Source organism: Saccopteryx leptura, chromosome 6, assembly GCF_036850995.1.
Source record: "Saccopteryx leptura isolate mSacLep1 chromosome 6, mSacLep1_pri_phased_curated, whole genome shotgun sequence".
In the NCBI taxonomy this organism is placed as follows: domain Eukaryota; kingdom Metazoa; phylum Chordata; class Mammalia; order Chiroptera; family Emballonuridae; genus Saccopteryx; species Saccopteryx leptura.
In genome coordinates this window covers 67,736,288-67,757,833 of record NC_089508.1, presented here as the reverse complement: position 1 = coordinate 67,757,833, position 21,546 = coordinate 67,736,288, and the positions used below count along the sequence as shown (strand labels likewise).

At 47.7% G+C, this 21,546-nt stretch overlaps 1 non-coding gene across 1 annotated transcript; it reads left to right on the top strand.

Annotated features, from left to right (window-relative positions):
• Nucleotides 1-9,017: 9,017 nt before the first annotated feature.
• On the top strand, nt 9,018-9,093 carry TRNAN-GUU (transfer RNA asparagine (anticodon GUU)). Its single transcript has one exon. It is a non-coding gene; the product is annotated as a tRNA-Asn (tRNA).
• Nucleotides 9,094-21,546: the final 12,453 nt, after the last annotated feature.

Here is a 21,546-nt window from a genome sequence, read left to right as displayed (position 1 = left end):
TCTCACCTTTTCCCCTTCTTGTCTATCTGTCCCTACCTATCCCTCTCTCTGTCTGTCTTTGTCTCTGTCACCCAAAAAAAGAAAAGAAAACCATACAATTTTTATTTCTAATTAATCAGAGTTGTCAACATCTAAAAACCTTAACTTTCAGTGAGTACTAAGTTAGTAATTAGCAATTTCAGATCGATACTTTTATGAACATATTTCATGACCTTTAGAAACAAGTTCTTTCATTGGCAAACAAACTCATATTTTAAAAGACATAAATAACAGAGATAACAGGAACCTATTGTAAAACTAGGGAAAACAAACATGTTTTTTGTTAAGAACGTCAAAAGATATGAATCAAATTTAACCTAGTAGTAAAGTAGTAGTAATAGCAAATGCTTTTCTAGACCACCTGGTTTAAAAAAATTTGATGTAACTTTATATTTTACTGTGTTATTAATAATTACAGAGAAAGCAAGATTCTCTATTTGCTCTTGGCAGCCTTCCAGGATGACTGAGAAGAAGGGAAGGGATGGGCTACGGAGCCGCTTGCATTTTAAAAGTGTTCTCTCCCCCCCCCCCTTTACATTGAGGTCCTAGCATGACCCTTCCCATTTTTATAACCTGTTTTGAGTTTAAAGGCACCTTGGACCCAAGCTTAACATTCTAGCCTTTAGTTGTTTAAGGAAAAGGGTCGAAGATCTTTTCTTCTGTAGCTACTTCCTGCTGGTTAGGGTTGGTGAAATATCTAGGGGGAGGGGCTAGTCTGAGGTTTGGGCTTGGTGATGAAAACAGTTTTTTTTGTGGCAGAGCCAGAGAGAGTCAGAGAGAGGAACAAACAGGCAGGAAGGGAGAGAGATGAGAAACATTAATTCTTCATTGTGGTTCCTTAGTTGTTCACTGATTGCTTTCTCATATGTGCCTTGACTGAGGGGCTACAGCAGACCCAGTGACCCCTTGCTCGAGCCAGCAACCTTGGGCTCAAGCTGGTGAGCCTTGCTCAAACCAGATGAGTCTGCACTCAAGCTGATGACCTTGGGGTCTTGAACCTGGGTCCTCTACATGCCAGTCCGATGTTCCATCCACTGCACCACCGCCTGGTCAGGCGATGAAAACAGTTTTGTTTTTTTTCTTTTCTTTTCATTTTTTTAATAAATTAGACTGTACAATGCATTTATTTATTTATTTTGTATTTTTCTGAAGCTGGAAACGGGGAGGCAGTCAGACAGACTCCCGCATGCACCCGACCGGGATCCACCCGGCACACCCACCAGGGGGCGATGCTCTGCCCATCTGGGCTGTTGCTCTGTTGTGACCAGAGCCACTCTAGGGCCTGAGGCAAAGGCCATAGAGCCATCCCCAGCGCCAGGGCCCGGGCCATCCTTGCTCCAATGGAGCCTCAGCTGCGGGAGAGGAAGAGAGAGACAGAGAGGAAGGAGAGGGGGAGGGGTGGAGAAGCAGATGGGCGCCTCTCCTGTGTGCCTTGGCCGGGAATCGAACCCGGGACTTCCGCACGCCAGGCCGACACTCTACCACTGAGCCAACTGGCTAGGGCTTTTTTTTCTTTTTTAAAAAAGATTTTATTTATTCATTTTAGAGAGAGGGGACAGAGAGAGAAGCCGAGAGAGAGAAGGGGGAGGAGCAGGAAGCATCAACTCCCATCCGTGCCTTGACCAGGCAAGCCTGGGGTTTTGAACAAGCAACCTCAGAGTTCCAGGTCAACGCTTTTACCCATTGCACCACCGCAGGTCAGGCTGAAAACAGTTTTTACAAACCCTTGCTAATCCCAAGGGGTCATTTCATATCCTGTCCTGATTGCTTCAACCATCCTCTTGGTAAAAGTGCTTTCCCAATCTTCTAAGTCTGAACTTCCCTCTTTGGATACCAAGGGACTTGTTGGATCCTGAGCAAGAAGGCAGTTACATTCCAATCCAACACCTTGCAGCTCTGAGGAGTCCTTGTAGCGGTAATTGGGGACCATACTGCTCAGGGGAAAGGGAATTCCCCGTGATGAAGGAGAAAAGGTGGAGGGATGAAGGGAAGGGGAAATCTCCTGGCCTGACCCTAAAAGTGACCTTGCCGCAGCGTTTAGTGGCTAGTCCCCTGCTGCTGGTGTCCCTTACCAAATGAGAAGGGATGAGTGGATGTCCTTTTCCTTTGCCAGGCTTTGGGAGGTCATTTCGTCTGGTTCCTCAGGTGAGGAACCACTTGTCACTGCAACAGTGAATGACTCCAAGTAGCAAACCTTATGTCTGGTTCCTGATCCTCACACAGGGCACCACTTGTGGTGACAATGAACCACTCGGAGACCAGATGTCATGCTCCAGAGGGCTGAGGGGAGGCAACAGCCCCAGTCAGCAGACCAAAGGACTGAAGCCCTGTCCCCAGCCTTACTCAGATATTTATTAGCCAGTACAAATAGCTCAAGGAAGCAGGCAGAAGTTTTCAGGGGGGGAAGTAAAGGACAGGGAACATGCTGACTTCTAATCTCTGTTCTGAGAGCCAGAACAGTTCTGTTACTGAATCTTACCCTGCTGTTTTGCTGTTTCCACTACAGGATCAGAGAGGCTTCTGGACTCTTGACCGCTCAGGGCTTTTGCCCTAGGGTGTCTTGCTGTCTCTAATTGTTTTCCTAACTCTGCAAGTCTTCATAGCATATTCTTACACTTTTACACTATTATCTGTCATTATCTATCTCTATATATTGTCCTAGCTCTGAAAAGGCCAGACCACTGAAAAGGCCTATCTCTGGAAAGGGCTAAAAGTATCCCTTTTTCATTCTCAGTGGAGTTTACTTTCTAGCTCTGATCTCCTGGTAATCTGATAAAGGTGAAATGCCAGTGGTGTTACTAGGCAACACTGCTTGTGGTAGAAATCACCCACTGCATCTGGACAGAAAGGACAATGAGTACGTTACAAGGACCAGGTGGGAAGCTGTGGCTTTGGAGTTCTCTGGGAATGATGACCCTTGGAACTGGACATGTCCCTGAGGGCGATGGAAGCAAGCTAATCCAATAAAATTGTTACTAGAGATATTGGTTCCTAAATAGGATATGAGACTTTTATTCATTGTTTATCTGAAATTCAAGTTTAATCTGGTGTCCTGTGTTTTATCTGGCAACCCAGTGGGGGTGGAGGTGCCTAGCGACCTGGTGTGCCGCGTTTCCTGCCCTTAAATCTTCATTCTAAGTGAAGTCAATGCCAAGTGTGGCCTATGGTAGTTGTGAGTCCAAACGTCTATTAGAAACTGGAAAGAATGCCAAAGTGGGCATTGAAACGTGGAAACGGTGACCAGCTCAGGAGCAAAACACCCCAAGAGCCCAGACTGTGGTCTCTAAATAGGATTTCTTATTTAAAGGAGAAGCCCCATTCCACCGGGACAGCAAAGATACAGGATGAAGTAGAACATCTTGTTATGCCAGAAAGCAGGACTACATGTTCATGTTAAAGAACTCTGGAGCTTGCATGGAGAGACTGGGTTTTGCTTTTAAGAAGAGTTAGGGTGTGGGAGGGTGCAGATGGAACAGGAGTTGCTGTGAGGCAACAATTGTTTCAGCTGGGTCTTGAGTATAGGGTGCTTCATTATATCATTTCTTTTAAATTTGTATTTTTGAAATTGTCCATAATAAAAATCTAAAAATAACAAAACAAAAAGTGTCTGTGCTCATTTCTATTCCCTCAGTAGGAGTTGTAAAATCACAAGTTAAAATGGCCACACATGAAGTATTATAAATTATTTATACATCCTCCTATTACTTAAAATACACTTTAAAAGACAAATTGTTATTTAGACTTGGGGTTTGAAAACTTTGAGTATACAAAGAACCAACTTGTAAAATATTGCAGGGACTTAATTGTACGTAGTGTTAAAAGAATAAGTAGTTGAAAATCTAGCTTCAGTGGGAAAAGAGCTCAGGGTAAGAGTGGAAGTTCTATTCAAAAGAAGATAAGACAGAGGAACTGCATTGGCAATCATGGGGTGCCTGCTCCTCTGTGCTCTCTTCTGTCCCCTTGGAACACAGAGGAGGCAAACCAAGGACCCTGGGTCCCCAGAAGACCAATACTATGAGTCTAGGGGCAAAAGCAACCTTCTAGCCTCTCCGTGTATTTTGGGCTCCTGGGGCAAGTCATGGCTCCATCTCACCACCAGGGGGCAACCTGAAGCCACAGCCTAAGGTGAATTACTGACCCCTTCCTTCATAAAGAGTGGAGCCAGGATTACTACGAATTGCTTTTTTAGAATCTCTTCTCTTCATTGCCCATGAGGAGGTCATGTTGGGACACTGGTGGAGAGAGCAGGGCTGCATCTGAGTGCCCTCCTCAGGGCAGCCTAGATGCCGGGCACGCCCCACCCTGTGGCTCAAACTGCACAAGGTCACCCAGCTGTTCTTAGCCCACCAGGTACCCTCTCCCTACCTCTCCACAATGTCACTTGCTATCTTGTGGCCCCCCTCTTTGACCCAGTCCACCCTCCTCCCTCTGCCGTCTGGGGCAGGCCCTGGGCCTCAGCAGCAGGGTCTCTCGGCCTCAGGCCCCCTAGGACATTCGCCAGCCCCGTGGACTGCTCACAGTTACTGGAAAGCAGCTTTAAAGATATAAATAGCTGTGTAATGGCTGTGGTCAGAGCTGTCAAACCACAGGGAGCCCAACTTCTCTCTTCTAAAACTGACTTCTGAGAAATAGTCTTCTCCAATTGAGTAGCTGGCCTGTCTCCAGCCGGGATAGGGGTGGGGAACTCCAGTTCCTTAAAGGTACAGGAAAGCCTGTGGGGGTGACAGCCTCCATGAATCTGACTCTACTTGACTTTCCAGCAGGAAACCAATTTCTTAGCAAAACTAGGCATTTTCTGGATGTGCAAGTGGTGGTAAATATATCTCATTTTATTTTATTTTATTTTTAAAGAGAGACACACAAAGAGAGACAGAAAGACAGGAACATCAAACTGTTCCAGTATGTGCCATGACTAAGGATGGAACCAGTAACCTCTGTGCTTTGGAAAGACGCTCCAACCAATCGAGCTATGTGGCCAGGACTTATTATTATTATTTTTTTTACTGATTGATTGATTTTTGGAGAGACAGAGAGAAGAAGAGGAGAGAGAAGAGGGGGAAGGGCAGTATTCATTTGTGGATTTTTTTTTCCCTGCATTTTTCTGAAGCTGGAAATGGGGAGAGACAGTCAGACAGACTCCTGCATGCGCCTGACCGGGATCCACCCGGCACGCCCACCAGGGGCGATGCTCTGCCCACCAGGGGGCGATGCTCTGCCCTTCAGGGGCGTCGCTCTGTTGCGACCAGAGCCACTCTAGCGCCTGGGGCAGAGGCCAAGGAGCCATCCCCAGCGCCCGGGCCATCTTTGTTCCAATGGAGCCTCGCTGTGGGAGGGGAAGAGAGAGACAGAGAAGAAGGAGAGGGGGAGGGGTGAAGAAGCAGATGGGTGCTTCTCCTGTGTGCCCTGGCCAGGAATCGAACCCGGGACTTCTGCACGCCAGGCCGACGCTCTACCACTGAGCCAGCTGGCCAGGGCTGTTTGTTTTTTTACAGAGACACAGAGAGAGAGAGTCAGAGAGAGGGATAGATAGGGCCAGACAGGAACACAGAGAGTGAGAAGCATCAATCAGCGACCTTGGGTCCAAGCTGGTGAGCCTTGCTCAAACCAGATGAGCCCGTGCTCAAGTTGGCGACCTCAGGGTCTCGAACCTGGGTCCTCCGCATCCCAGTCTGATGCTCTGTCCACTGTGCCACTGCCTGGTCAGGCCAGTATTCATTTGTTGTTCCACTCAGTCGTGCACTCATCGATTGCTTCCCATGTGTGCCCTGACTGGGGACTGAACCCGCAACCTTGTTGTTTTGAAACAATGCTCTTAACTGACTGAATTAACCAGCCAGGGCTCTATCTCTTTTAAATAAAATTTACTCTTGCATTAACTGCTTGATTTTTTGGGTGATGGAAACATAATTACAATCATACTGGAGTCCATTTGTTTCTGTACAGCTTCATGAAATGAACTTTATTTTTATGCCATTGTTTTGCTTCCTATTAAGACACTGATTCCAGGATGGTCTACCGTGGGAGCACAGTCTACAGAGTAATTATTATTTTGGTTCAAAAATACAACAGGAAAAACGCACCAATGGAGTTGCCTGTATTTTAGATAAAACCAGTGTTCCCGCCTGACCAGGCGGTGGCCCAGTAGATAGAGCGTCGGACTGGGATGCGGAAGGATCCAGGTTCGAGACCCCAAGGTCGCCAGCTTGAGCGCGGGCTCATCTGGTTTGAGCAAAAAGCTCACCGGCTTGGACCCAAGGTCGCTGGCTCCAGCAAGGGGTCACTCGGTCTGCTGAAGGCCCACGGTCAAGGCACATATGAGAAAGCAATCAATGAACAACTAAAAAGTCACAACGCGCAACGAGAAACTAATGATTGATGCTTCTCATCTCTCTCCGTTCCTGTCTGTCTGTCCCTGTCTATCTCTGCCTCTGTAAAAAAAAAACAAACCAAAAAAACCAGTGTTCCCTCCCAGACCTTTCCGGTCTTTTCCTTCTATTGCTACTTTAACAAGTGCCACCCTTACTGCCAAGTACTGTAATTCTCTGTGCTGTGGAGAGAAAATAGTTTTGTGTGTGGTCGGGTTTTACATGCTCTTTCATTTTAGCAAAATGAGGGAGTAAACCAGGAAAGGAAAAGGCAGGAATACAAAAACAAGGGGTCCAACAGGGCAGAAAAGCGAAGGGAACCCCCCAGGACAGCGCAGGGTGACAACTGTGTACCTGGCACAAAGGAGGACCCAGGTCTGAGAGGTCAGAGGCTCTGGGAGACAGTGCTGCAGGAAGACGAGCTTCATAAAATACCTGATGTGAATAAATGCCGAGCTGTCTGGCCAGAAACCCTGGCCAGACAGCTCGGTTGGTTAGAACATTCTTCTGAAACACCAAGGTTGTAGGTTTGACCCTCGGTCAGGGCACATACAGGAACAGGTCAATATTTCTGTCTTTCCCTTCCTCTCTCTCTAAAATCAATCAATAAATGTTAAGAAATGTCTTGAGAAGAGATTTAAACAACTGATGGAGAATTCAAGAATGGATTACTGAAAAGTAAATAGAAAGCGAATAAAAAACTAATCAGATGAAAAATTAAGACAATTATTAACTCCAGAAATTAAATGTACCAGAAAGGAGAAGTAATCGTAGTTTGTTACATGGCTAAACTCTGGATGGTACACAAAATCATAATAATGTAAAAAATGAATATTAAAAAAAAATGTAATTTGGCCCTGGCCGGTTGGCTCAGCGGTAGAGCGTCGGCCTGGTGTGCGGGGGACCCGGGTTCGATTCCCGGCCAGGGCACATAGGAGAAGCGCCCATTTGCTTCTCCACCCCCACCCCCCTCCTTCCTCTCTGTCTCTCTCTTCCCCTCCCACAGCCAAGGCTCCATTGGAGCAAAGATGGCCTGGGAGCTGGGGATGGCTCCTTGGCCTCTGCCCCAGGTGCTAGAGTGGCTCTGGTCGCGGCAGAGCGACGCCCCGGAGGGGCAGAGCATCGCCCCCTGGTGGGCAGAGCATCGCCCCTGTTGGGCATGCTGGGTGGATCCCGGTCGGGCGCATGCGGGAGTCTGTCTGACTGTCTCTCCCCGTTTCCAGCTTCAGAAAAATACAAAAAAACAAAACAAAAAAAACAACATAATTTATTGATTTTAGCAAGAGAGGAAGAGAGAGAGAGAGAGAGAGAGAGAGAGAGAGAGAGAGAGAGGAACATCGACCTGTTCCTGTATGTGCCCTGACTGAGGGTCAAATCTACCAACTTGGTTTTATCAGAACGTTGCTCTAACCGACTGAGCTATCCAGCCAGGACAAAAAATGATTATTGATTTAAACAAAATTATGATACAACTATATTGGGTGCGGTAGGGGACAAACCTGGGTGGCAGGAGATGGGGGAAGAAATATGTCTTCAACTCTCATAGTTGCGAAGACAATAGATAATGTCCCCGACTGAAAAGCAAGAAATAGTAATCCAAGCATTTTCTAAACGATATAGAGGCAGATACTGAAAGAATCAGTTGAGAGGTCTAAACGAAGTTGTCTCTGGGGCTGGGAAATAAAAGGAGGGGGACTGGGAACTGCTGTTTTTCTTGCTGGGTCTTCCTGAACTGTTGGACTCTTTACATTTCAACTATGTAGAACTTCAAAAAAAGAAAAGAAAGAAAGTTGACATTTATCTAATTCAAGTAGACATCTGATTTGTGTGTGTGTGCGTGTGTGTCTTTTTCTGAAGTTGGAAATGGGGAGGCAGTCAGACAGACTCCCGCATGCGCCCGACCAGGATCCACCCGGCATGCCCACCAGGGGGTGATGCTCTGCCCATCTGGGGCATCGCTCTGTCGCAACCAGAGCCATTCTAGCGCCTGAGGCAGAGGCCACAGAGCCATCCTCAGCACCCGGGCTAACTTTGCTCCAATGGAGCCTTGGCTGCGGGAGGGGAAGAGAGAGACAGAGAGGAAGGAAAGGGTGTGTGTGTGGAGAAGCAGATGGGTGCTTCTCCTGTGTGCCCTGGCTAGGAATCAAACCTGGGTCTCCTGCACGCCAGACCGACGCTCTACCACTGAGCCAACCGGCCAGGGCAGTAGACATCTGATTTTAAGTATCTTAACATTTAATTGAAATCTGAATCACGTCAATTAACTTGATTGAGCTCAGATAGAAGTGTATTATCATGCAAGGTTACTCATTTACTGCAGTGGTTCCCAACCTTGGCTGTGAGCTCAGGTGCACCTTAGAATTACCTGTGGAACTTTTAGACCCTGCTCGAGCCTGTCCCACCTAAGCTGATCAAGTCTAACCTCCAGAGCCGGCAGAGGCACCCCTAGTTTTTAAAGTACTTCAGATGATTCTAATGTGTATCAAGATGGAGAATCATGGTCTAATGACATCCTGAAGTGTATATTTTAAAATGTACCCTATTTTCTTTTTTAAGTGCAGCTTACAGAATAGTTAGTCAGTGGCACAGAAGCTATTGAAGAGTTTGACCCTGGCCCTGGCCGGTTGGCTCAGCGGTAGAGCATCGGCCTGTTGTGCAGGGGACCCGGGTTCGATTCCCGGCTGGGGCACATAGGAGAAGCGCCCATTTGCTTCTCCACCCCCTCTCCTTCCTCTCTGTCTCTCTCTTCCCCTCCCGCAGCCAAGGCTCCATGGGAGCAAAGATGGCCCGGGCGCTGGGGATGGCTCCTTGGCCTCTGCCCCAGGCGCTAGAGTGGCTCTGGTCGCGGCAGAGCGACACCCCGGAGGGGCAGAGCATCGCCCCTGGTGGGCGTGCCAGGTGGATCCTGGTCAGGCGCATGCGGGAGTCTGTCTGGCTGTCTCTCCCCGTTTCCAGCTTCAGAAAAATAAAAAAAATAAAATAAAAAAAAAGAGTTTGGCCCGACTTCCAGAAGAAGGAGGAAATGTGGAAGATGTAAGTGGAGGGTGACCCGCAGGCCCAGCACAGAGGCAGGACCAGACCAGGATATCTACGCTGAATGGAGAGGTCAAGGTTAATGTCACCATGATCCTGAGGTCAGGAGAGCAGTGGCCTCCCTGGTCTCAGCACAGCAGAAGGGTTGCAGGGTACAGATCACAGAGATATTTACTTTATCCTTTCATTTTGCATTTTCAACTTCTCCTGAAAACCAAATGCCAGAAGATTTCCTGTTCAGCAGGTGATCAGAGCACAAGCTTGCCAGTGACCCTTGAGAATACAAACACAAAGTCAAGTCTTCGAAACGATTATTATTATCATTATTTTTATTCAGTGAGAGGAGGGGAGGCAGAGACAGAATCCCACATGTGTCCTGACCCGGCAAGCCCACTGGGGGACGATGTTCTGCCCGTCTGGGGCATTGCTCAGTTGCTCAGCACCTGAGCTCTTAGCCGCTGAGGTGGAGGCCATCCTCAGAGCCTGGGGCCAACTCGCTCTAATCGAGTCATGGCTACAGGAGGGGATGGAGAGAGAGAGAGAGAGAGAGAGCAAAGCAAGAGGGTCAGTGATGGAGAAATAGGTGGCCACTTCTCCTGTGTGCCCTGACTGGAGATCAAACCTGGACATCCACACGCTGGGCCAATACTCTACCACTGAGCCAACCGGCCAGGTCCCCAAACAATTATTTTCAGCAGAGGTTCAGTGTACACTGATGACCGCATTACAGGTCTGTGCTTCTTCTTTTGGGCTGACAGACCATCTTTAATTAGTCTTACAGGCAGGATGATTTCATGATTCATCAGGTCTGCATCCTGTTTTTAAGAACATTTTATGGACAAGCATTAGGTCAGAAGAAACATCCTTTCCACTTGCCACTCCTCATAAATCCAATTCAAGAAATAATTGGAGGCAAGATTGTGCTGAGATGTATCAGAAAATCAAAGTCACTATCATTACCACTCAAATCAAGAACAATGGCCTCATTGGGCTCAACTCTTAGGAGGTAGTTTCTGTAGTTACTGAGTGCCTCTAGCTGAAGTATAGAGTGGAAACTGGCTTATAAGCAAAATAGAGTCCCTCCACGTCTGCAACACAAACTTCGCTCTTCCCTCTAGGCATTGCTAGATCTCTCTGCAGCTGGCCCTGGGATCAGGGTGGAGATATAGTAGCATTGTTCTTAGTGCTTTGTGCATATTATCATTGCTGAGGTGTGTGGGAAGAACTTCAGGTAGTTACAATAAGAGTCACAATCCAAGGCAGAAGGCTCGTGCCAGGACAGGCCTGGGTTAAATACCCATAGGACAAAAGGGACCCTGGAAAAACACCAGGAGGGCTACTGTGAGGTGGAAGAAGGTGGAGGTGATGGTGGTGCCAACTGGCCACCCCTACTTGGCTTCCCTTTCCTCCTTCATTCAACCCGCCCTTCTCGGTTCGTCTCTGCAGCCTCTTGTCTCCTTGGAAAAAGCACGGAGGCCAGATGAGGCCTGTAGCGCTGCAGGGTTGACGCACACCTCCGGCCTCGTGTGCATGGCTGTCTCAACGTGTAGTGGAAGGCGCATGCTTCCTACCCGGGGCCGGGACCCACCACCGGCCAGCAGACTGGGAAGAGGTGCGCCTTGTGGTTCGAGAGCACCTCGTGTGAGGGGCGGAGAGTGATGTGATGAGCGGAGCTGAGTGGGTGCTTGACAAAGCGTTGGGTCTCAGTGGAAACTCGGGAATGAGGTTAAAATGCAGTTCTGTGAGGTCAGCAGCGCAGAGGAAGGCACAGTCTGGATTTAGGTATTTAGACGGAGGGTACCTCGTTAAACTGGCAATTGAACTCTGACGACTGCAGCTGGTAAGTCATGAGCATATCCCCAAGAGCAAGCCTAATGAGGACCATAGACCCTTGTCTCGGGGTTTTTATCAACTATGGTCACCCGCATTGTCAATTCCTGTGTATTTCAAGTGATACTATTTTTTGTTTTTATTTAAGCTTTTATTGATTGATTTTTAGAGAGAGAGGGACAAAGAGAGAGAAAAGCATCAACTCATAGGTGCTTCTCATATGAGTTTTTGTTTTGCTTTGTTTATTTTTCTGAAGCTGGAAACGGGGAGAGACAGTCAGACAGACTCCCACATGCGCCCGACTGGGATCCACCCGGCACACCCACCAGGGGGCGACGCTCTGCCCACCAGGGGGCGACGCTCTGCCCCTCCGGGGCGTCACTCTGTTGCGACCAGAGCCACTCTAGCGCCTGGGGCAGAGGCCAAGGAGCCATCCTCAGCGCCCGGGCCATCTTTGCTCCAATGGAGCCTCGCTGCAGGAGGGGAAGAGAGAGACAGAGAGGAAGGAGAGGGGGAGGGGTGGAGAAGCAGATGGGCGCTTCTCCTGTGTGCCCTGGCCGGGAATCGAACCCGGGACCTCTGCACGCCAGGCCGACGCTCTAGCACTGAGCCAACCAGCCAGGGCTCATATGAGTTTTTGACTGAGCAAGCCCTGGGCTTTAAACCAGCGACCTCAGCATTCCAGGTCGGCGCCTTATCCACTGCGCCACCACAGGTCCAGCTCAAGTGACAGTAGAAGAGCTATGGCTCTTCGAGTAGAAGAGAAATGGAAACTGACACACTACGTTAGCTCCTTGAGCAGCGCCTGTAACAGCCGCTGAATGGCCGACACATCGGGGTGAGGCCTTGGGGGGAAGTGGCCTCGGGTTGTGGGTTAACAGAAGCACCTTTGCTCTGTGCAGAGCTGAGTGAGGGTGACAGCAGCTGACCTCTGACCTCGTCGAGGAGAGGCGCCCCCACTCCAGCAGTGGGCTTGGCAGGTCCGGACAGGTGGCTGTGTAGCACTGAGAAAAGCACGGGGCAGGGTGCTGAGCCCGGTCCTTTCTGTCCTGTAAAGGCCCAAGTTGTACCTTCCTCGGATCGTCTCCAGGCAGGTTTCCTTCCCTTAACTTTTTGAAACCCAGAGGTTTAAAAGCAGAAGATGGAACCCTCATAGATTGCTGGGGGGAATGTTAAAAAGTACAACCACTGCGGGAAGCAGTTTGCAGTTCCACAAACTGTTAAACATAGAACTCTCATCTGACCCAGTCATTCCATTCTTAGGAATATACCCAAGAGAATTGAAGAATGCCTTGTAAAAGAATGGACAGGGCAGCATTATTCATAACATCCAAAAGTGCAAACAGCCCAAATTCCCATCAATACATAGAGCCCGTACGGTGGAGTATTACTCAGCCATGCAAAGGAATGAAGTACAGACAACATGCTACACATGGGCAAACCCTGAGACTTATGCTAAGTGAAAGAAGCCAGTCAAAAGAAGCCACTTATTGTATGATTTCATTTATAGGAGATGTCCAGAACAGGCAAATCCATAGAGACAGAGAGCAGTTAGGGGTAATATACTAAAACCCACTAAGTTGTACACCTTAAAAATGCTTTAAATGGTAAATTTTATCTAAAAATTGCAAAAAATAAAATAAAAAACTAAACTGGAAGAAAAAGCAATATTAAAAGATACCTTGTTTTTTACAAAGTTGTTATAAGAGTAATACTGAGCAAATTTATTTCAGTCATATTTTTAATTTGCAAGAACAGTTACCACAGGAAGAGTTTTAATGGCTGGAGACACTTCCAAATATGAGGTATTAATGTTTACTTTCAAGTTTTATTCTAGTTTCTACTTGGCCTGATGCTTCCTTGGGAATATTCTTTCTGCTGAGTTTGTTATTATACTTCTCCCATGCAATTGGGTTACGTTCAGTGTTTGGTAATCCTTGGAGGTTATTAGTTAATAGTTACTGATGAGGGTCTAGGTCAGTATTTCTTAATTCTGGCTGCTGAATAGAATCACTTGGAAATGCTATAACTGGGATGCAAACCAATTACATCAGAATGTCAAGGAGGTGAGAGGCACCCGGCCGTTAGTGTAACACCCACACTCTTCCCCAAGTGGAGCTATGTGTGAGTGGAGTTGACAGCCAGTAATCTCAGTGAACTGACATGCTGGCTCCAGCCATGTCTGAGTCCCTGATCCCTAGAAGGAACTCCTGCCTTAGGTGATTGTGGGGGCCCAGGAAACTCTACCTAAGGTGATTGTGAGGGCCATGAATCATGATCTTAGGAGACTGTGGAGGCCCTGGTGACTTTACCTTAGGTAATTGTGATTGCACAGGATACGCAACTTGAGGTGATTGTGGGGGCCAAGGAATCTCGACTTTGATTGTTGGGGGCCATGAAAGTATACTTCAGGTCAATGATTTTCAACCTTTTTACACTTGGAGATTGGTAAAAATAGAATTATTTTGGGGATCGCTAAGGAAGAAATCACCCTGAATAAGCAAATTTGACTGAGATCATTGTCTTTGTATAACATCAGGGTTGTTATCTGTTTCATCGACCTGCAAGAAATTTCTGGTAGACTGGACCAAGGACCGGGGTGGTTGGAAAACACTGCTTTAGGTGATTGTATGGCCAGGGACTCAACCTCAGGTAACTGGGCATGGGGTGGAGGTGGGGAGGTAGGAAACCTACCTTAGGTGAGTGGTTGGTCCAGGCTAATCTACTTTAGGTAATTGTGGGGGCCAAGGGAATTCTAAATTAGGTGAATATAAGCCCAGGAGATGCTATTTTAGGTAATTGTGGGCCCAGTAAACTACACTTTAGATCAGTTTGCAAAAGAGGTAACCACCCTGATGTTGTATGAAGGTTACAGACCCAGCCATCTTAGTCAAATTCACTTATGCTCAGCGTGATTTCTGCTTTAGTGGTCCCTGAAATAATTCTCTATTTTCAAGTGTATAAAGGTTGAAAACCACTGTCTTAGATGATTGTTGAGGCCCAGGACACACTACCTTATGGAATGTGGGTAACCAGAACTCTTGACCTTAGGAAACTGTGAGGGCTCATGAGTCTTGACTTAGGTGATTGTGACTTTGGGGACCAGGAAACTTTAGCTGGGATAATTTGGAGGCCCAGGAAAGTCTACCTGTGTGCTTGCGGGGTCCCAGGGACTTCAGCTGAGATGATTGTAGGCCCAGCACACTCTACATTAGGTATGGGTGTCGGGGGTTAGTGGCACACTCTACCTGAAGTGATTTGACTCCAGAAACCCAGCCTTAGATCATTTGTGCTCAGGAAACTTGACTTCAGGTGATTATGGGCCCAGGAGACTCCATTTTAGGTGATTGTGTACCTGGGAAAGTCTACCTTAGGTGATTATGGGGGGGCAGGGGAAGGGAGAGTGAAACACTACCAGAGGTGATTGTAGACACAGGAAGCTCTATTCTAGGTCCCATGAGTTTTCACTTTGGATGACTGTGGGAGCCCAGGAAATGATTAGATGTGAGGAATCTCTCTGTTGTCTAATTGTGGGAAGCCAGGAAACTACCATTAAATAATTTTGGTTGTCCAGGAAAGTTGATCTAAGTTATTGTGGGACCGAGCTACCCTATCTTAGGTGATTATGGGGGTCCTGGAAACTTTACCTAGGTGAATATGGGGTTTCAGGAATCCCTACATTAGATAATTGAGGGAGCTCAGGAAACTCAATGTCGGGTGATTGTGGGCCCAGGAATTCTACTTTAGGTTATTGTGGGGTTCACAGATAGACTAACTTGGTGGTTGGTGGGTTTAGGGATTTCTTACTTAGGTCTTTGTGGGGCTCAGGAAACTCTAGTTTAGGGGACTATGGGGACACATGAATCTTGATAGTAAGTTATAAGGGGGGGATTTTGACCTTAGGTGATGTGGGGTCAGGATTACCTTCCTTTGGTGATTGTGAGAGCCCAGGAAAATGGACCTTGAGTGACACAGGGGCTCTGGAAACTCTAGTATAGATGATTGTGGGGGCCAGGTAAGTCTACCTTTTATTCTTGGGGAGCAGGGAGTTTAGATGATTGTGGGGGCCCAAGAAATTCGACCTAAGGTGATTGTAGGCTCAGAACACTTGACTTTAGGTGATCTGGGGCCCAGAACACTTGATCTTAGGTGTTAGTGGGCCCAGGAAATTTGACTCTACTTTATGTGCTTGTGGGGACCCAGGAAACTCCAGCATGGTGATTGTGGAATCTCAAGAAATAATTTCTTAGGTAACTGTGGAGGCCCAGGAAACAATCATAACTGATTGTGGGGGCAGGAAGCACAAACATAGTTGACTCTGGGCCCAGGAAACGACATTAAGGTGATTGTGTGGATGCAGAAAACTCTACATTAGGTGATTGTGGGGCCCAGGAAACTTGACCCCAGGTGACTGAGGGCCTTGGAAACTCTACCTTAGATGATTATAGACCCAAGCAAGTCTACCTAAAACAATTGTGAGCCTGTGAAAGTCTATCTATCTTAGGTGATTGTGAACCCAGATAACTTTACCTTAGCTGATTTCGAGCCTGGTAATGATTACCTTAGGTGATGATTAGGGGCAAGAAACAACTACCTTACGTGATTGCTGAGGGCCAGGGTGTTTGACCTTAGGTGATTGTAGGTGCCAGGGAAAGTCAACCTTAGGTAATTGTAGACCCTTGAAAGTCTACCTTAGATAATTGTGGGCCCAGAAATCTCTACATGGGTGATTTTAGGGAGCTCAGGAAACTAGCTTTTTTTGTTGATTGTGGGTCCCAGGAAACTCTACCTAAGGTGATTGTGGGAGCTCAGGAACGTGAACTCAGGTAATTGTGGGGTTTGGGAAACTCAAATTTAGGTGCTAATGGTGGGGGGGGGCAAAAATTTCTCTGTTGGAGATTTTAGGGGGGACAGTAAACTCAGCCCCAGTGGATTTTGGTAGCCCAGGATCCTCAGCCTCAGGTGATCGTGTGCCAGGGAACCTTGATCTTAGGTGAATGAGGGGGGACAGCATACTCCACCTGGGTGATTATGGCGGGCCAGGAACGCTACCTTAGGTATATTTTGGGGCTCAGGAAACTCTGCCTTATGTGACTGTCAGGTCCCATGAACCTGACCTTAGCTGATCATTGTTGTTCCTGAAGCTCTACCTTAGGTGACTGTAGGGGCTGAAGAAGTTCTTTTCAAATGACTGTGGGGTCCAAGAAACTCCACCTTAGATGATTGTTGGGAAACATGAATCTTAACCTTAGGGGATGGTAGGGCCCCAGAAACTCTATTCTGGTGATTATTGGGAAGTAATATCCACCTTAGATAATAGTGGGGTTAGGAGACTCTACCTTAGGTGATTCTGGGGCCCAGGAATGTGGACCTCTTGTGGATGTGCAGGCCAGGATAGCATTCCTTAGGTCCTGTAGGGAGTGGACAGCTATCCCTCACTTTGTGAAAGTTTGCTTTTTATCACTTTTATGAAAAACCTACGTTAGTGTCTGTTTTTGCTCATTGAAAGAAATCTGAAGAGGATTTCACTTTAAAAAAAAAAAGGCAAGGCCCTGGCCGGTTGGCTCAGCGGTAGAGCGTCGGCCTAGTGTGCGGAGGACCCGGGTTCGATTCCCGGCCAGGGCACACAGGAGAAGCGCCCATTTGCTTCTTCACCCCTCTGCCGCGCTTTCCTCTCTGTCTCTCTCTTCCCCTCCCGCAGCTAAGGCTCCATTGGAGCAAAGATGGCCCGGGCGCTGGGGATGGCTCTGTGGCCTCTGCCTCAGGCGCTAGAGTGGCTCTGGTCGCAACATGGCGACGCCCCGGAGGGGCAGAGCATCGCCCCCTGGTGGGCAGAGCGTCGCCCCATGGTGGGCGTGCCGGGTGGATCCCGGTCGGGCGCATGCGGGAGTCTGTCTGACTGTCTCTCCCTGTTTCCAGCTTCAGAAAAATGAAAAAAAAAAAAGGCAAAAGTGATCATAGCATTCAGTGTTTGTTTCGCAATGAGCTTACAGAGCAGCGAGAGCGGCACCACCAAGCTCCTTTCCTAGAACTACTACTCTCGGCACCAAGGGCCCGAGCTCTGAACTGTCTGGGAGCACCTGTGCTTTATCTTGATTTACTTTGTGTATCTGTTAGCAAGATGTGTCCTAAGGTAACTGTTTCTTCGCTTTATGCCATTTTGGCTTATGAAAGGTTTCATAGGAATGCTGTATTTTTGAATAGCAGGGAAACGTATGGGAAAAACCTCATTCCCTCCTTCCCATTACTGAAAAGCCCAGTTCTTTCCTACTAGGTCTGTTTTCCTGTGTGTCCCGCCTTTACTTCTCACACAGTGTATTTCACTTCTGACTCTTCTGGTGTCCAAGTGTGTGCAGGTTTTTTCCACACCAACCAATTCTGTGTCATATCAATTAGGTGTCCTACAATGGACTCAATTCTGACACTGTCTATCCAGAGACAGCGTCAGAGTCCACAGGTTAAGGGCTCAGCCCCACAGGGTCCTCGCCCCAGGCCCCCACTTCAGATGCCAATTGCAAGCCTAGATTATCGCCTATACTACTGACAACCAGCTGCGTAGACCACAGGTTCCAGTGACCCCTCCTCTGTTTGATTAATTTGCTAGAGGCTCACAAACTCAGGGAAGCATTTACTTCGGCTTACCAGTTTATTAAAGAGTCTGACGAAGGATGCAGGTGAGCGTCCAGATGGAGGAGATGTGCAGGGCAAGCTCGGCGGGAAGGGGACTGTGGCCTCCACTCCCTGTCCCGGCGGAGCACCCTCCCAGCACCTCTGTGGGCGCACCAGCCCAGCAGCTCTCCAAACCCTGTACTTCTGGAATCTTATGGAGCTTCATCACACAGGCATGCCCGAGCATTCATTTCATTCTCAGCCCTTCTCAAGGGAATGGGGGTGGGGCTAAAAATTCTAAGCTTCTAGTCATAGTGTGGTCTTTCCAGTGACCAGCCCCCATCCAGGAGCCAACCCAAAGTCATCTCATTGGGACAGCCAGGAAAGTACAAGGGTTTCAGGAGCCCTGTGTCAGAAACCGGGGTCAAAGACTGAAAGGGGGTTCCTGGACCATCGTGATTCCTGTATATGTGTGTGTGTGTGTGTGTGTGTGTGTGTGTGTGTGTGTGCGCGCGCGCACGCGTGCATGCGTGTAGCCTTCCCCACACCAAAAAGCAATTCTCAGACATTGTTTTCTGACAATTCAACCCAATTCTGACATAATTCACCTGAGACAGCCTCAAATTCCACAGGTAAAGGGCTCAGTCTCACAAGACACCGGGCCTCAACTTCAGATGCCAATTGTGGGCCCAGCTGTTACCTGTGATTCTGACCTACCAGCTACAAATCAGATTCCCACAACTCGCTCCTTGTGATGCGGGCATGTCGGGGGTCCTGAAACCCATGCTCTGTGACGCCCTGTGGGTTCCTGGCTTTGTGCAGGAAGAGTTCAAATACAAGCCAGAGTAGAGTTTAAAGTGGAAGTGAGTTGATTAGTGAAGTAGTGAGACAGAGAACGGGCTACTCCACAGGCAGAGCATCCCCTTCCTCAGGAGACTGACTTCTTCTACTGAGGCGCATTTCACTGAGGGGTAGGGCATTCAATAAGGGGAAGGAATATTCAGGGTTTTTGTAAGAAAGGGGTGGAGACTTCTTGGAAGAACCTCTTTGTGCTCTTCTATGGGCTTTCCTTTCGATCATGGGCTCAGGGTATGTTGCTGAGTATGCTAGTATTACAGTGAAGCGTGTAACGAGGCTGGGGGTACTGCAAGGTGAAAGAGTTGCCCTGCTGGTCGAGCTGGTCTCTGCCGGTTCTAAGCCGTAAATCTGTTGGGGGTTGGTCTTTCTATCTCCTTGACAGTCCCTGTAGCTCTTACCAGTTAGAGCTGTTGTTGTGCCACATACTCCATCTAACTCCGGTTCAATTAATTTGCTAGAATAGCTCACAGGACTCAGGAAAACCTGTCTTCCTAGATTACTGAGTATTACAAGGAATATTAAAGGATAAAAGCAACAGTCAGATGAAGAGACACACAGAGCGAGTTCTCGAATGAAGGGGCTCTGTCTTTCCAGAGCCCGGGCCCAGCACAGTGGCCTGCCGAACCGTTGGGCTCCCCAGTGTGGAAGCTCTCTGAAGAGAGTCCAACAAGCTGTCCTTCTGGGTTTTTACGGAGGCTTTAGTACCTAGTCATGATTGACTAAATCACTGGCCATCGGTGAAGGATTCAACCTCAAGTGACTCTCCCCTCCCTGGAAATGAAGGGGCAGGACTGCCTGTAATCATGTGGTCGGCTCCTACTGGCAATCCTCCGCCCCTTCGATGCTTCCCAAAAGTCACTTCATTAACACAAATGACTCCTAGGTCACTCTCAACACTAGGAAATCCAAGGGTCTGGGGAACACTGCCAGAACAGGGGACGAAGACCAAAGAGATGTGTATTATAAATCAAAGTATCACGAAGACCAAATCAGAACAAAGCATGTTCTTAGTGCTCTTATCATTTAGAAAATTATAAGGATTTCAAAGCCCTTTGCTAGGAACTGGGGGGCATAGACCAATATATACAGGATGGGGCAAAAGTAGGTTTACAGTTGTGAGTATGCAAAACAGTTTATTCTTGTATTTTATTTATTCATTATTGCATTAACTTCCATACAAACAACTGTAAACTTACTTTTGCTCCACCCTGTATTTTCTACTATCTCACAGCCCACACCCTGGTCTCTGGCCAGGGACTTCTTAAAGCAAAATGATACATAAGTCAAAAGATATTGGTGCATTACTAGCATCCCATGTAGTCATTAATAATCATCTCAATCCATCATATCACAAGAAAAATGTCTACTAGGGAGAGGCCATTCAGGTCTGTAGGCTTCTGTTCGATCTTATCAGGTTCCAAATGAAGCAGTGGTCTCAGCGAACACACGGCTTCACACTTTCAGGCGTCTGCTGTTAATGTATTATTGACTTTCCCTTATGTTGGGCAGATAAAATGTATTATGCTCACTTTGTTAAAAATAGGCGCTGCCCACGTGAGGCCATTGCCCAGGTGATATTAATGTGTGTGAGAATTGTTGTAGCCTGAGGCTTGGTTTTGGGATTAAGCCTGTCCCACCCTTTTTGGTGTGAGGTGGTACAATCCTATCATGCCTCAGAGAAGTGACTTTGTATTAGAGACTTCCCTATTATGTATATTGGATTAAGGGTTTGGATTTCTACACTATAAAAGGGAGGCAGAACGGACTCGGCCCTTGGTTCCTGAGGTTAGCATGAGAGAGCAGAGAGAATAGAGCCAGCAGCGGGAGGAGGCCACGTGGAGAAGGCCAGGAAAAGCAGCCAAGATGGCGGAGTGCTGAGTGAGATGCCAGTTTGTACAGAGTTTGTATCTGGGATAAGGAAGGAGATGGGGAACTGAGGAGAATAAGGCTGGTGAACTAGAAACCTTTGATTCTAGGAAACTCGGATAAATCAGTAGCTTTGTGAGCACTGAATGTGAGTGGGTTTTGGAGCCCAGTGTGTATTTTTACTTGCCCGCCGGGTGCAAGCTAGATTAAAGACTATGGCCCACCAGTTTTTGGCTCCATGGTTTCTTTACCGACTGTCCGAATCCAATGCGAACCTGCATGGGCCGGGCGGCTGCTGTGATAGTGGCCCTGGCTCTGGATCCTGGCTTTACACCTTATTACACAACTCATTTTTCATTCCTTTACCCATAACTACATTCTTTTCTTCTCTCCACTTATACCTGAACATTTCCACCTTTGGAAGGTGGGAAAAGGTTTGGCCACTCTGCTGGTCTAGACTGGAAGCAGCCATAGTAGTGTAGCAAGTGCCTCCCCGCCAGTCCACTCCACTCAGACAGGTTAAGGTTACACAGGTGCAGAACTGGGCTGTCTTTACGACCATGCAATATAGTTGCATTCATTAATGGCCCCAATTTTTCCAGATGAGTGGAGGCACATCCTGCTCCACCAGGCCCTTAGGAATTCTGACATAATGTTTAAAACACAGTGCAATTTCTTGCTTAGGAATCTTCACTATTTCCAGCTTGTAGTCCCAGCTCTGGTCCTACAGCCACTGCACCAGCTAGGGAAAACAGAAAGAAGTTGAGGGGATGGGGAAGAAAGAGGAAAGAAAAAGGATAGTCATTATACCAACATCCCCCTCCCTTGGTAAAAAGGTCTTATCAACATCCTTCCCACCTCCTCTTCCCCAGATCCACCCCCCAAAATAGAGGAATCTATCCAGGGACATCCTTCCCACCTCCTCTTCCCCAGACCCACCCCCAAA